At 46.1% G+C, this 14,969-nt stretch overlaps 9 non-coding genes across 9 annotated transcripts; all 9 read left to right on the forward strand.

Annotated features, from left to right (window-relative positions):
• The first annotated feature begins 938 nt into the window (after window positions 1-938).
• Window positions 939-1,020, forward strand: trnal-aag (transfer RNA leucine (anticodon AAG)). Its single transcript has one exon. It is a non-coding gene; the product is annotated as a tRNA-Leu (tRNA).
• Window positions 1,021-2,142: 1,122 nt separating this feature from the next.
• Window positions 2,143-2,215, forward strand: trnav-uac (transfer RNA valine (anticodon UAC)). The gene has a single exon. It is a non-coding gene; the product is annotated as a tRNA-Val (tRNA).
• Window positions 2,216-3,884: 1,669 nt separating this feature from the next.
• Window positions 3,885-3,966, forward strand: trnal-aag (transfer RNA leucine (anticodon AAG)). The gene has a single exon. It is a non-coding gene; the product is annotated as a tRNA-Leu (tRNA).
• Window positions 3,967-5,088: 1,122 nt separating this feature from the next.
• On the forward strand, window positions 5,089-5,161 carry trnav-uac (transfer RNA valine (anticodon UAC)). The gene has a single exon. It is a non-coding gene; the product is annotated as a tRNA-Val (tRNA).
• A 1,664-nt stretch (window positions 5,162-6,825) lies between these two features.
• Window positions 6,826-6,907, forward strand: trnal-aag (transfer RNA leucine (anticodon AAG)). Its single transcript has one exon. It is a non-coding gene; the product is annotated as a tRNA-Leu (tRNA).
• Window positions 6,908-8,029: 1,122 nt separating this feature from the next.
• trnav-uac (transfer RNA valine (anticodon UAC)) lies at window positions 8,030-8,102 on the forward strand. Its single transcript has one exon. It is a non-coding gene; the product is annotated as a tRNA-Val (tRNA).
• Window positions 8,103-9,761: 1,659 nt separating this feature from the next.
• trnal-aag (transfer RNA leucine (anticodon AAG)) lies at window positions 9,762-9,843 on the forward strand. Its single transcript has one exon. It is a non-coding gene; the product is annotated as a tRNA-Leu (tRNA).
• Window positions 9,844-10,965: 1,122 nt separating this feature from the next.
• On the forward strand, window positions 10,966-11,038 carry trnav-uac (transfer RNA valine (anticodon UAC)). Its single transcript has one exon. It is a non-coding gene; the product is annotated as a tRNA-Val (tRNA).
• A 1,669-nt stretch (window positions 11,039-12,707) lies between these two features.
• On the forward strand, window positions 12,708-12,789 carry trnal-aag (transfer RNA leucine (anticodon AAG)). The gene has a single exon. It is a non-coding gene; the product is annotated as a tRNA-Leu (tRNA).
• The last annotated feature ends 2,180 nt before the right edge of the window (window positions 12,790-14,969 follow it).

Below are 14,969 nucleotides of genomic sequence, written 5' to 3' on the forward strand. Positions count from 1 at the left end.
CTTTGTGATTCACTCAGCAACCAGAGACGTGACGGTGACTCAGGCGTGAGAGCTCTTCACATCGTGAACAAAAAGCAATCAAGGGCAGTTAGCACCTCTTCCGGAGTGGGGGTGGGGTGAGGTAATTACCTTCTGACTTCTGTTACTATGTTCAGAAACTGCCTTTTGGATTGAGGTGAACAGAAACTGCATTTCTAAAAAGCACCATGGAACTTGTTAAACTTTATTGAGTCGCGCTTTTTCATCGATTCACACACAGGTTTCCAACTCTTTTGGTATCGATGAGGCTCATGTCCAGGTGGGATAATCTCTGCAGCAAATTGCACGGTTAAGGTAAAAGGCAAGGAAAGTGACATCTCGAACCGGCCCCGAGGTCAGACCTTCCTCACAATGTAATCTGTCGTTCTCGGATTGTAATGCTACCTCCGGTTTTAGGGTGGAACATTCTTTGGGAACCTTATTCTGCAAAACAGACACAGTGACTGAAACTATGCTGCACGGTATGATTTGGGACACGGCCTGCTCAGCTTTGTGCATTTTCCCTGTAGTCCGGTGTGTTTCATGTTCCGTGTAAACGTGAAAGTTGTCCTGTTTCGAACAATGGGTGAAATCATTTAGCAAAGCAAGAATCGAAATTGCAGTAATGTCAAGTAGCTCATGGTAATTTGACCCAATCATAACCGATCATATATTCCCACGCACTCACAGATACATTTGTAGCTGAATCCAGTCTGAGAAGATAGACTCAGTTTACCAGTGATTTTTGTCTGGATTGATGGGCTATCGTTAACTGCTGAGAAATTGATATTGTAGACGGGCACATCCCAGCAGCTGTGCGAGTCGGAGAGGGATCATTCAACCCTTTTCACGTCAGTTTGAATCTGTTGTTATGCAGGAACACAATTGGAAGTGCAAGAAAATGAACTCGCGGGCGTGCTGGTAGTGTGGCCGAGCGGTCTAAGGCGCTGGATTAAGGCTCCAGACTCGATAGAGGCGTGGGTTCGAATCCCACCGCTGCCATTTCTGCTGAACAGCTCCAACGGAACAGCTGGTTTAAATGCTGCTTCAATCCCTGCCTCATTTCTCTTTAAAAGAGAAGAAAAATGAGTTTGCTTCCCGGGGAATTGACTGCGGTGTGGAAAAGTGCCGAATTTTCCAAAGTGTCTGTGCTGTCGTGATCGTGTTCGCTTCCCGCACGGAAAATCGCCAGCAGCTCTACTGTTGCTTTCTGTTCCAGGCAAGTTGAGCTTTTACTGGAACCGATTGGAGACTGTTATTTCATCGTTGTTGCGAAACAGAGTCCTACGGTGACTCGACTCGTCGTTATTTGGTTTTCTGGCCAATGAGAAAATCGTTCCAATGTATTTCGATGTCATATGTTATTGAATTTCTCCCACTTCAGTCATTTCCGTCCTGGAGACATCGGAAGGGAAAGGTAATCTAATCGAGACTGTGATTGGTGAAATTCACTTTTTATGGCCCATTCTTATTATGTTCTTTCTTTGTCTCTTTGCAGCATTGTCTGGGAAGTGGTGGTGCACTCAGGCTCCAGTATGTTTGAAAGAGTAGTTTGGAATTGCCCTGTTGTTAGTTGTGTGATTACTGTATGGCTCATGCCCCCGGACTGTCTCACATTTAGCATTCATGCTCGCTGTGTCTGAAAATGCATTTGGTTTTCCAGTTTTGTTTGTGTTCCGTGTTAAATGCTTTCTGTTTTGCGATTCGCTCAATACATTACGAATTGACAGGGTTTCTGAGGTAACTTCCAGCTGAGAATCTGGGAAACTTTCACGGAGTATGGTCAGTCGGAGCAAAAGTAAGGAAGTCGTACGTTTCTGCAGTGTTTCACAATGCTACCTTTCCCGTGAGCAGTCGAACAGACTAAATGATTTTGCCACAGACTGCGACGGTAAGCTCCGCAAAAACGTAATTCTTTAAAGCAGGTGTAAGCAACACAACGTTATTGGGGTACACCGCGTGGAAACAGACACTTCGGTGTATCTCGTCCATGCTCACCACATCGCCAAAATTAAACAAGTCCCATTAAACAACGAGCTAACGGAAACAGAAAGGTGAAAGGGAGAATGGCTTCAACTTTCAGTGCTGGATGCCACTGAGCTGCAGCGGGGGCGACCGAGGCTTGTTTCTGTAGTGTAGTGGTCATCACGTTCGCCTTACACGCGAAAGGTCCCCAGTTCGAAACTGGGCAGAAACTGCTTTGCTCTTCAACCGCAGCCTTTGACATCGACAAGAACGGAGCTTTCTTGCTTGCTTTCCCATCTGCAAACCTGCTTTCGAGTTTGCTTGAACAAATCTTCTCTCGTAGTGCAATGCAATGCAATGCAATTCCATTTAATTACTGTACAAAGCATTGTAAAGTTTTTCTCCAACCTGTTTCCTATCATATGCCATTCTGTTTGAGAGTGTCGTTACCCCCTTCTGATCCTTCCACGAAAAGCATTACCGCATTCGCATTCCTTGCGCAGGCGGCCCGGTTCAAAGACAGGGAAGAAGCTGATGTGCTGGTGTCACAGTGCACCACGGATTCCTCAACTAGTCTGTCTGTCAAATGTATCCCAAAGTCGTCTCTGAAAGACCTCATTTGGAAGGTGTCTGTCGTTATTCAACGTGCGAGAATTGGCACCAGAGGTCCTGAATCATGTTTTGGAGCAGTTCGCACGTTAGTGGCTCATTCAATCAGCAACAGCAATGAAAAAAATTACACTCTCAGAGGAACCTCTGGACCTGTGCTTTCATAGCGTCGCTAGTATTAAGGTGCGCCCCGAGATCTAAGCCACGTTGGAACTGAAACGGAGGAATCGACAGAGAGGCGACAGAATGACATCGCATCCATTTGGTTTTCTTTACATCACTGACGAGCAGGAAAATGGAAACGGGGAGGGCGAGTGGGGAAGTGAGGCAGTTGCAGCTCTGGAGAACGTCCTTCTTTGTGATTCACTCAGCAACCAGAGACGTGACGGTGACTCAGGCGTGAGAGCTCTTCACATCGTGAACAAAAAGCAATCAAGGGCAGTTAGCACCTCTTCCGGAGTGGGGGTGGGGTGAGGTAATTACCTTCTGACTTCTGTTACTATGTTCAGAAACTGCCTTTTGGATTGAGGTGAACAGAAACTGCATTTCTAAAAAGCACCATGGAACTTGTTAAACTTTATTGAGTCGCGCTTTTTCATCGATTCACACACAGGTTTCCAACTCTTTTGGTATCGATGAGGCTCATGTCCAGGTGTGATAATCTCTGCAGCAAATTGCACGGTTAAGGTAAAAGGCAAGGAAAGTGACATCTCGAACCGGCCCCGAGGTCAGACCTTCCTCACAATGTAATCTGTCGTTCTCGGATTGTAATGCTACCTCCGGTTTTAGGGTGGAACATTCTTTGGGAACCTTATTCTGCAAAACAGACACAGTGACTGAAACTATGCTGCACGGTATGATTTGGGACACGGCCTGCTCAGCTTTGTGCATTTTCCCTGTAGTCCGGTGTGTTTCATGTTCCGTGTAAACGTGAAAGTTGTCCTGTTTCGAGCAATGGGTGAAATCATTTAGCAAAGCAAGAATCGAAATTGCAGTAATGTCAAGTAGCTCATGGTAATTTGACCCAATCATAACCGATCATATATTCCCACGCACTCACAGATACATTTGTAGCTGAATCCAGTCTGAGAAGATAGACTCAGTTTACCAGTGATTTTTGTCTGGATTGATGGGCTATCGTTAACTGCTGAGAAATTGATATTGTAGACGGGCACATCCCAGCAGCTGTGCGAGTCGGAAAGGGATCATTCAACCCTTTTCACGTCAGTTTGAATCTGTTGTTATGCAGGAACACAATTGGAAGTGCAAGAAAATGAACTCGCGGGCGTGCTGGTAGTGTGGCCGAGCGGTCTAAGGCGCTGGATTAAGGCTCCAGACTCGATAGAGGCGTGGGTTCGAATCCCACCGCTGCCATTTCTGCTGAACAGCTCCAACGGAACAGCTGGTTTAAATGCTGCTTCAATCCCTGCCTCATTTCTGTTTAAAAGAGAAGAAAAATGAGTTTGCTTCCCGGGGAATTGACTGCGGTGTGGAAAAGTGCCGAATTTTCCAAAGTGTCTGTGCTGTCGTGATCGTGTTCGCTTCCCGCACGGAAAATCGCCAGCAGCTCTACTGTTGCTTTCTGTTCCAGGCAAGTTGAGCTTTTACTGGAACCGAATGGAGACTGTTATTTCATCGTTGTTGCGAAACAGAGTCCTACGGTGACTCGACTCGTCGTTATTTGGTTTTCTGGCCAATGAGAAAATCGTTCCAATGTATTTCGATGTCATATGTTATTGAATTTCTCCCACTTCAGTCATTTCCGTCCTGGAGACATCGGAAGGGAAAGGTAATCTAATCGAGACTGTGATTGGTGAAATTCACTTTTTATGGCCCATTCTTATTATGTTCTTTCTTTGTCTCTTTGCAGCATTGTCTGGGAAGTGGTGGTGCACTCAGGCTCCAGTATGTTTGAAAGAGTAGTTTGGAATTGCCCTGTTGTTAGTTGTGTGATTACTGTATGGCTCATGCCCCCGGACTGTCTCACATTTAGCATTCATGCTCGCTGTGTCTGAAAATGCATTTGGTTTTCCAGTTTTGTTTGTGTTCCGTGTTAAATGCTTTCTGTTTTGCGATTCGCTCAATACATTACGAATTGACAGGGTTTCTGAGGTAACTTCCAGCTGAGAATCTGGGAAACTTTCACGGAGTATGGTCAGTCGGAGCAAAAGTAAGGAAGTCGTACGTTTCTGCAGTGTTTCACAATGCTACCTTTCCCGTGAGCAGTCGAACAGACTAAATGATTTTGCCACAGACTGCGACGGTAAGCTCCGCAAAAACGTAATTCTTTAAAGCAGGTGTAAGCAACACAACGTTATTGGGGTACACCGCGTGGAAACAGACACTTCGGTGTATCTCGTCCATGCTCACCACATCGCCAAAATTAAACAAGTCCCATTAAACAACGAGCTAACGGAAACAGAAAGGTGAAAGGGAGAATGGCTTCAACTTTCAGTGCTGGATGCCACTGAGCTGCAGCGGGGGCGACCGAGGCTTGTTTCTGTAGTGTAGTGGTCATCACGTTCGCCTTACACGCGAAAAGTCCCCAGTTCGAAACTGGGCAGAAACTGCTCTGCTCTTCAACCGCAGCCTTTGACATCGACAAGAACGGAGCTTTCTTGCTTGCTTTCCCATCTGCAAACCTGCTTTCGAGTTTGCTTGAACAAATCTTCTCTCGTAGTGCAATGCAATGCAATTCCATTTAATTACTGTGCAAAGCATTGTAAAGTTTTTCTCCAACCTGTTTCCTATCATATGCCATTCTGTTTGAGAGTGTCGTTACCCCCTTCTGATCCTTCCACGAAAAGCATTACCGCATTCGCATTCCTTGCGCAGGCGGCCCGGTTCAAAGACAGGGAAGAAGCTGATGTGCTGGTGTCACAGTGCACCACGGATTCCTCAACTAGTCTGTCTGTCAAATGTATCCCAAAGTCGTCTCTGAAAGACCTCATTTGGAAGGTGTCTGTCGTTATTCAACGTGCGAGAATTGGCACCAGAGGTCCTGAATCATGTTTTGGAGCAGTTCGCACGTTAGTGGCTCATTCAATCAGCAACAGCAATGAAAAAAATTACACTCTCAGAGGAACCTCTGGACCTGTGCTTTCATAGCGTCGCTAGTATTAAGGTGCGCCCCGAGATCTAAGCCACGTTGGAACTGAAACGGAGGAATCGACAGAGAGGCGACAGAATGACATCGCATCCATTTGGTTTTCTTTACATCACTGACGAGCAGGAAAATGGAAACGGGGAGGGCGAGTGGGGAAGTGAGGCAGTTGCAGCTCTGGAGAACGTCCTTCTTTGTGATTCACTCAGCAACCAGAGACGTGACGGTGACTCAGGCGTGAGAGCTCTTCACATCGTGAACAAAAAGCAATCAAGGGCAGTTAGCACCTCTTCCGGAGTGGGGGTGGGGTGAGGTAATTACCTTCTGACTTCTGTTACTATGTTCAGAAACTGCCTTTTGGATTGAGGTGAACAGAAACTGCATTTCTAAAAAGCACCATGGAACTTGTTAAACTTTATTGAGTCGCGCTTTTTCATCGATTCACACACAGGTTTCCAACTCTTTTGGTATCGATGAGGCTCATGTCCAGGTGTGATAATCTCTGCAGCAAATTGCACGGTTAAGGTAAAAGGCAAGGAAAGTGACATCTCGAACCGGCCCCGAGGTCAGACCTTCCTCACAATGTAATCTGTCGTTCTCGGATTGTAATGCTACCTCCGGTTTTAGGGTGGAACATTCTTTGGGAACCTTATTCTGCAAAACAGACACAGTGACTGAAACTATGCTGCACGGTATGATTTGGGACACGGCCTGCTCAGCTTTGTGCATTTTCCCTGTAGTCCGGTGTGTTTCATGTTCCGTGTAAACGTGAAAGTTGTCCTGTTTCGAGCAATGGGTGAAATCATTTAGCAAAGCAAGAATCGAAATTGCAGTAATGTCAAGTAGCTCATGGTAATTTGACCCAATCATAACCGATCATATATTCCCACGCACTCACAGATACATTTGTAGCTGAATCCAGTCTGAGAAGATAGACTCAGTTTACCAGTGATTTTTGTCTGGATTGATGGGCTATCGTTAACTGCTGAGAAATTGATATTGTAGACGGGCACATCCCAGCAGCTGTGCGAGTCGGAGAGGGATCATTCAACCCTTTTCACGTCAGTTTGAATCTGTTGTTATGCAGGAACACAATTGGAAGTGCAAGAAAATGAACTCGCGGGCGTGCTGGTAGTGTGGCCGAGCGGTCTAAGGCGCTGGATTAAGGCTCCAGACTCGATAGAGGCGTGGGTTCGAATCCCACCGCTGCCATTTCTGCTGAACAGCTCCAACGGAACAGCTGGTTTAAATGCTGCTTCAATCCCTGCCTCATTTCTCTTTAAAACAGAAGAAAAATGAGTTTGCTTCCCGGGGAATTGACTGCGGTGTGGAAAAGTGCCGAATTTTCCAAAGTGTCTGTGCTGTCGTGATCGTGTTCGCTTCCCGCACGGAAAATCGCCAGCAGCTCTACTGTTGCTTTCTGTTCCAGGCAAGTTGAGCTTTTACTGGAACCGAATGGAGACTGTTATTTCATCGTTGTTGCGAAACAGAGTCCTACGGTGACTCGACTCGTCGTTATTTGGTTTTCTGGCCAATGAGAAAATCGTTCCAATGTATTTCGATGTCATATGTTATTGAATTTCTCCCACTTCAGTCATTTCCGTCCTGGAGACATCGGAAGCGAAAGGTAATCTAATCGAGACTGTGATTGGTGAAATTCACTTTTTATGGCCCATTCTTATTATGTTCTTTCTTTGTCTCTTTGCAGCATTGTCTGGGAAGTGGTGGTGCACTCAGGCTCCAGTATGTTTGAAAGAGTAGTTTGGAATTGCCCTGTTGTTAGTTGTGTGATTACTGTATGGCTCATGCCCCCGGACTGTCTCACATTTAGCATTCATGCTCGCTGTGTCTGAAAATGCATTTGGTTTTCCAGTTTTGTTTGTGTTCCGTGTTAAATGCTTTCTGTTTTGCGATTCGCTCAATACATTACGAATTGACAGGGTTTCTGAGGTAACTTCCAGCTGAGAATCTGGGAAACTTTCACGGAGTATGGTCAGTCGGAGCAAAAGTAAGGAAGTCGTACGTTTCTGCAGTGTTTCACAATGCTACCTTTCCCGTGAGCAGTCGAACAGACTAAATGATTTTGCCACAGACTGCGACGGTAAGCTCCGCAAAAACGTAATTCTTTAAAGCAGGTGTAAGCAACACAACGTTATTGGGGTACACCGCGTGGAAACAGACACTTCGGTGTATCTCGTCCATGCTCACCACATCGCCAAAATTAAACAAGTCCCATTAAACAACGAGCTAACGGAAACAGAAAGGTGAAAGGGAGAATGGCTTCAACTTTCAGTGCTGGATGCCACTGAGCTGCAGCGGGAACGACCGAGGCTTGTTTCTGTAGTGTAGTGGTCATCACGTTCGCCTTACACGCGAAAGGTCCCCAGTTCGAAACTGGGCAGAAACTGCTCTGCTCTTCAACCGCAGCCTTTGACATCGACAAGAACGGAGCTTTCTTGCTTGCTTTCCCATCTGCAAACCTGCTTTCGAGTTTGCTTGAACAAATCTTCTCTCGTAATGCAATGCAATTCCATTTAATTACTGTACAAAGCATTGTAAAGTTTTTCTCCAACCTGTTTCCTATCATATGCCATTCTGTTTGAGAGTGTCGTTACCCCCTTCTGATCCTTCCACGAAAAGCATTACCGCATTCGCATTCCTTGCGCAGGCGGCCCGGTTCAAAGACAGGGAAGAAGCTGATGTGCTGGTGTCACAGTGCACCACGGATTCCTCAACTAGTCTGTCTGTCAAATGTATCCCAAAGTCGTCTCTGAAAGACCTCATTTGGAAGGTGTCTGTCGTTATTCAACGTGCGAGAATTGGCACCAGAGGTCCTGAATCATGTTTTGGAGCAGTTCGCACGTTAGTGGCTCATTCAATCAGCAACAGCAATGAAAAAAATTACACTCTCAGAGGAACCTCTGGACCTGTGCTTTCATAGCGTCGCTAGTATTAAGGTGCGCCCCGAGATCTAAGCCACGTTGGAACTGAAACGGAGGAATCGACAGAGAGGCGACAGAATGACATCGCATCCATTTGGTTTTCTTTACATCACTGACGAGCAGGAAAATGGAAACGGGGAGGGCGAGTGGGGAAGTGAGGCAGTTGCAGCTCTGGAGAACGTCCTTCTTTGTGATTCACTCAGCAACCAGAGACGTGACGGTGACTCAGGCGTGAGAGCTCTTCACATCGTGAACAAAAAGCAATCAAGGGCAGTTAGCACCTCTTCCGGAGTGGGGGTGGGGTGAGGTAATTACCTTCTGACTTCTGTTACTATGTTCAGAAACTGCCTTTTGGATTGAGGTGAACAGAAACTGCATTTCTAAAAAGCACCATGGAACTTGTTAAACTTTATTGAGTCGCGCTTTTTCATCGATTCACACACAGGTTTCCAACTCTTTTGGTATCGATGAGGCTCATGTCCAGGTGTGATAATCTCTGCAGCAAATTGCACGGTTAAGGTAAAAGGCAAGGAAAGTGACATCTCGAACCGGCCCCGAGGTCAGACCTTCCTCACAATGTAATCTGTCGTTCTCGGATTGTAATGCTACCTCCGGTTTTAGGGTGGAACATTCTTTGGGAACCTTATTCTGCAAAACAGACACAGTGACTGAAACTATGCTGCACGGTATGATTTGGGACACGGCCTGCTCAGCTTTGTGCATTTTCCCTGTAGTCCGGTGTGTTTCATGTTCCGTGTAAACGTGAAAGTTGTCCTGTTTCGAGCAATGGGTGAAATCATTTAGCAAAGCAAGAATCGAAATTGCAGTAATGTCAAGTAGCTCATGGTAATTTGACCCAATCATAACCGATCATATATTCCCACGCACTCACAGATACATTTGTAGCTGAATCCAGTCTGAGAAGATAGACTCAGTTTACCAGTGATTTTTGTCTGGATTGATGGGCTATCGTTAACTGCTGAGAAATTGATATTGTAGACGGGCACATCCCAGCAGCTGTGCGAGTCGGAGAGGGATCATTCAACCCTTTTCACGTCAGTTTGAATCTGTTGTTATGCAGGAACACAATTGGAAGTGCAAGAAAATGAACTCGCGGGCGTGCTGGTAGTGTGGCCGAGCGGTCTAAGGCGCTGGATTAAGGCTCCAGACTCGATAGAGGCGTGGGTTCGAATCCCACCGCTGCCATTTCTGCTGAACAGCTCCAACGGAACAGCTGGTTTAAATGCTGCTTCAATCCCTGCCTCATTTCTGTTTAAAACAGAAGGAAAATGAGTTTGCTTCCCGGGGAATTGACTGCGGTGTGGAAAAGTGCCGAATTTTCCAAAGTGTCTGTGCTGTCGTGATCGTGTTCGCTTCCCGCACGGAAAATCGCCAGCAGCTCTACTGTTGCTTTCTGTTCCAGGCAAGTTGAGCTTTTACTGGAACCGAATGGAGACTGTTATTTCATCGTTGTTGCGAAACAGAGTCCTACGGTGACTCGACTCGTCGTTATTTGGTTTTCTGGCCAATGAGAAAATCGTTCCAATGTATTTCGATGTCATATGTTATTGAATTTCTCCCACTTCAGTCATTTCCGTCCTGGAGACATCGGAAGGGAAAGGTAATCTAATCGAGACTGTGATTGGTGAAATTCACTTTTTATGGCCCATTCTTATTATGTTCTTTCTTTGTCTCTTTGCAGCATTGTCTGGGAAGTGGTGGTGCACTCAGGCTCCAGTATGTTTGAAAGAGTAGTTTGGAATTGCCCTGTTGTTAGTTGTGTGATTACTGTATGGCTCATGCCCCCGGACTGTCTCACATTTAGCATTCATGCTCGCTGTGTCTGAAAATGCATTTGGTTTTCCAGTTTTGTTTGTGTTCCGTGTTAAATGCTTTCTGTTTTGCGATTCGCTCAATACATTACGAATTAACAGGGTTTCTGAGGTAACTTCCAGCTGAGAATCTGGGAAACTTTCACGGAGTATGGTCAGTCGGAGCAAAAGTAAGGAAGTCGTACGTTTCTGCAGTGTTTCACAATGCTACCTTTCCCGTGAGCAGTCGAACAGACTAAATGATTTTGCCACAGACTGCGACGGTAAGCTCCGCAAAAACGTAATTCTTTAAAGCAGGTGTAAGCAACACAACGTTATTGGGGTACACCGCGTGGAAACAGACACTTCGGTGTATCTCGTCCATGCTCACCACATCGCCAAAATTAAACAAGTCCCATTAAACAACGAGCTAACGGAAACAGAAAGGTGAAAGGTAGAATGGCTTCAACTTTCAGTGCTGGATGCCACTGAGCTGCAGCGGGGGCGACCGAGGCTTGTTTCTGTAGTGTAGTGGTCATCACGTTCGCCTTACACGCGAAAGGTCCCCAGTTCGAAACTGGGCAGAAACTGCTTTGCTCTTCAACCGCAGCCTTTGACATCGACAAGAACGGAGCTTTCTTGCTTGCTTTCCCATCTGCAAACCTGCTTTCGAGTTTGCTTGAACAAATCTTCTCTCGTAGTGCAATGCAATGCAATGCAATTCCATTTAATTACTGTGCAAAGCATTGTAAAGTTTTTCTCCAACCTGTTTCCTATCATATGCCATTCTGTTTGAGAGTGTCGTTACCCCCTTCTGATCCTTCCACGAAAAGCATTACCGCATTCGCATTCCTTGCGCAGGCGGCCCGGTTCAAAGACAGGGAAGAAGCTGATGTGCTGGTGTCACAGTGCACCACGGATTCTTCAACTAGTCTGTCTGTCAAATGTATCCCAAAGTCGTCTCTGAAAGACCTCATTTGGAAGGTGTCTGTCGTTATTCAACGTGCGAGAATTGGCACCAGAGGTCCTGAATCATGTTTTGGAGCAGTTCGCACGTTAGTGGCTCATTCAATCAGCAACAGCAATGAAAAAAATTACACTCTCAGAGGAACCTCTGGACCTGTGCTTTCATAGCGTCGCTAGTATTAAGGTGCGCCCCGAGATCTAAGCCACGTTGGAACTGAAACGGAGGAATCGACAGAGAGGCGACAGAATGACATCGCATCCATTTGGTTTTCTTTACATCACTGACGAGCAGGAAAATGGAAACGGGGAGGGCGAGTGGGGAAGTGAGGCAGTTGCAGCTCTGGAGAACGTCCTTCTTTGTGATTCACTCAGCAACCAGAGACGTGACGGTGACTCAGGCGTGAGAGCTCTTCACATCGTGAACAAAAAGCAATCAAGGGCAGTTAGCACCTCTTCCGGAGTGGGGGTGGGGTGAGGTAATTACCTTCTGACTTCTGTTACTATGTTCAGAAACTGCCTTTTGGATTGAGGTGAACAGAAACTGCATTTCTAAAAAGCACCATGGAACTTGTTAAACTTTATTGAGTCGCGCTTTTTCATCGATTCACACACAGGTTTCCAACTCTTTTGGTATCGATGAGGCTCATGTCCAGGTGGGATAATCTCTGCAGCAAATTGCACGGTTAAGGTAAAAGGCAAGGAAAGTGACATCTCGAACCGGCCCCGAGGTCAGACCTTCCTCACAATGTAATCTGTCGTTCTCGGATTGTAATGCTACCTCCGGTTTTAGGGTGGAACATTCTTTGGGAACCTTATTCTGCAAAACAGACACAGTGACTGAAACTATGCTGCACGGTATGATTTGGGACACGGCCTGCTCAGCTTTGTGCATTTTCCCTGTAGTCCGGTGTGTTTCATGTTCCGTGTAAACGTGAAAGTTGTCCTGTTTCGAACAATGGGTGAAATCATTTAGCAAAGCAAGAATCGAAATTGCAGTAATGTCAAGTAGCTCATGGTAATTTGACCCAATCATAACCGATCATATATTCCCACGCACTCACAGATACATTTGTAGCTGAATCCAGTCTGAGAAGATAGACTCAGTTTACCAGTGATTTTTGTCTGGATTGATGGGCTATCGTTAACTGCTGAGAAATTGATATTGTAGACGGGCACATCCCAGCAGCTGTGCGAGTCGGAGAGGGATCATTCAACCCTTTTCACGTCAGTTTGAATCTGTTGTTATGCAGGAACACAATTGGAAGTGCAAGAAAATGAACTCGCGGGCGTGCTGGTAGTGTGGCCGAGCGGTCTAAAGCGCTGGATTAAGGCTCCAGACTCGATAGAGGCGTGGGTTCGAATCCCACCGCTGCCATTTCTGCTGAACAGCTCCAACGGAACAGCTGGTTTAAATGCTGCTTCAATCCCTGCCTCATTTCTCTTTAAAAGAGAAGAAAAATGAGTTTGCTTCCCGGGGAATTGACTGCGGTGTGGAAAAGTGCCGAATTTTCCAAAGTGTCTGTGCTGTCGTGATCGTGTTCGCTTCCCGCACGGAAAATCGCCAGCAGCTCTACTGTTGCTTTCTGTTCCAGGCAAGTTGAGCTTTTACTGGAACCGAATGGAGACTGTTATTTCATCGTTGTTGCGAAACAGAGTCCTACGGTGACTCGACTCGTCGTTATTTGGTTTTCTGGCCAATGAGAAAATCGTTCCAATGTATTTCGATGTCATATGTTATTGAATTTCTCCCACTTCAGTCATTTCCGTCCTGGAGACATCGGAAGCGAAAGGTAATCTAATCGAGACTGTGATTGGTGAAATTCACTTTTTATGGCCCATTCTTATTATGTTCTTTCTTTGTCTCTTTGCAGCATTGTCTGGGAAGTGGTGGTGCACTCAGGCTCCAGTATGTTTGAAAGAGTAGTTTGGAATTGCCCTGTTGTTAGTTGTGTGATTACTGTATGGCTCATGCCCCCGGACTGTCTCACATTTAGCATTCATGCTCGCTGTGTCTGAAAATGCATTTGGTTTTCCAGTTTTGTTTGTGTTCCGTGTTAAATGCTTTCTGTTTTGCGATTCGCTCAATACATTACGAATTAACAGGGTTTCTGAGGTAACTTCCAGCTGAGAATCTGGGAAACTTTCACGGAGTATGGTCAGTCGGAGCAAAAGTAAGGAAGTCGTCTGTTTCTGCAGTGTTTCACAATGCTACCTTTCCCGTGAGCAGTCGAACAGACTAAATGATTTTGCCACAGACTGCGACGGTAAGCTCCGCAAAAACGTAATTCTTTAAAGCAGGTGTAAGCAACACAACGTTATTGGGGTACACCGCGTGGAAACAGACACTTCGGTGTATCTCGTCCATGCTCACCACATCGCCAAAATTAAACAAGTCCCATTAAACAACGAGCTAACGGAAACAGAAAGGTGAAAGGGAGAATGGCTTCAACTTTCAGTGCTGGATGCCACTGAGCTGCAGCGGGTGCGACCGAGGCTTGTTTCTGTAGTGTAGTGGTCATCACGTTCGCCTTACATGCGAAAGGTCCCCAGTTCGAAACTGGGCAAAAACTGCTTTGCTCTTCAACCGCAGCCTTTGACATCGACAAGAACGGAGCTTTCTTGCTTGCTTTCCCATCTGCAAACCTGCTTTCGAGTTTGCTTGAACAAATCTTCTCTCGTAGTGCAATGCAAATCCATTTAATTACTGTGCAAAGCATTGTAAAGTTTTTCTCCAACCTGTTTCCTATCATATGCCATTCTGTTTGAGAGTGTCGTTACCCCCTTCTGATCCTTCCACGAAAAGCATTACCGCATTCGCATTCCTTGCGCAGGCGGCCCGGTTCAAAGACAGGGAAGAAGCTGATGTGCTGGTGTCACAGTGCACCACGGATTCCTCAACTAGTCTGTCTGTCAAATGTATCCCAAAGTCGTCTCTGAAAGACCTCATTTGGAAGGTGTCTGTCGTTATTCAACGTGCGAGAATTGGCACCAGAGGTCCTGAATCATGTTTTGGAGCAGTTCGCACGTTAGTGGCTCATTCAATCAGCAACAGCAATGAAAAAAATTACACTCTCAGAGGAACCTCTGGACCTGTGCCTTCATAGCGTCGCTAGTATTAAGGTGCGCCCCGAGATCTAAGCCACGTTGGAACTGAAACGGAGGAATCGACAGAGAGGCGACAGAATGACATCGCATCCATTTGGTTTTCTTTACATCACTGACGAGCAGGAAAATGGAAACGGGGAGGGCGAGTGGGGAAGTGAGGCAGTTGCAGCTCTGGAGAACGTCCTTCTTTGTGATTCACTCAGCAACCAGAGACGTGACGGTGACTCAGGCGTGAGAGCTCTTCACATCGTGAACAAAAAGCAATCAAGGGCAGTTAGCACCTCTTCCGGAGTGGGGGTGGGGTGAGGTAATTACCTTCTGACTTCTGTTACTATGTTCAGAAACTGCCTTTTGGATTGAGGTGAACAGAAACTGCATTTCTAAAAAGCACCATGGAACTTGTTAAACTTTATTGAGTCGCGCTTTTTCATCGATTCACACACAGGTTTC

This window comes from Chiloscyllium punctatum, chromosome 18, assembly GCF_047496795.1.
Source record: "Chiloscyllium punctatum isolate Juve2018m chromosome 18, sChiPun1.3, whole genome shotgun sequence".
NCBI lineage: Eukaryota > Metazoa > Chordata > Chondrichthyes > Orectolobiformes > Hemiscylliidae > Chiloscyllium > Chiloscyllium punctatum.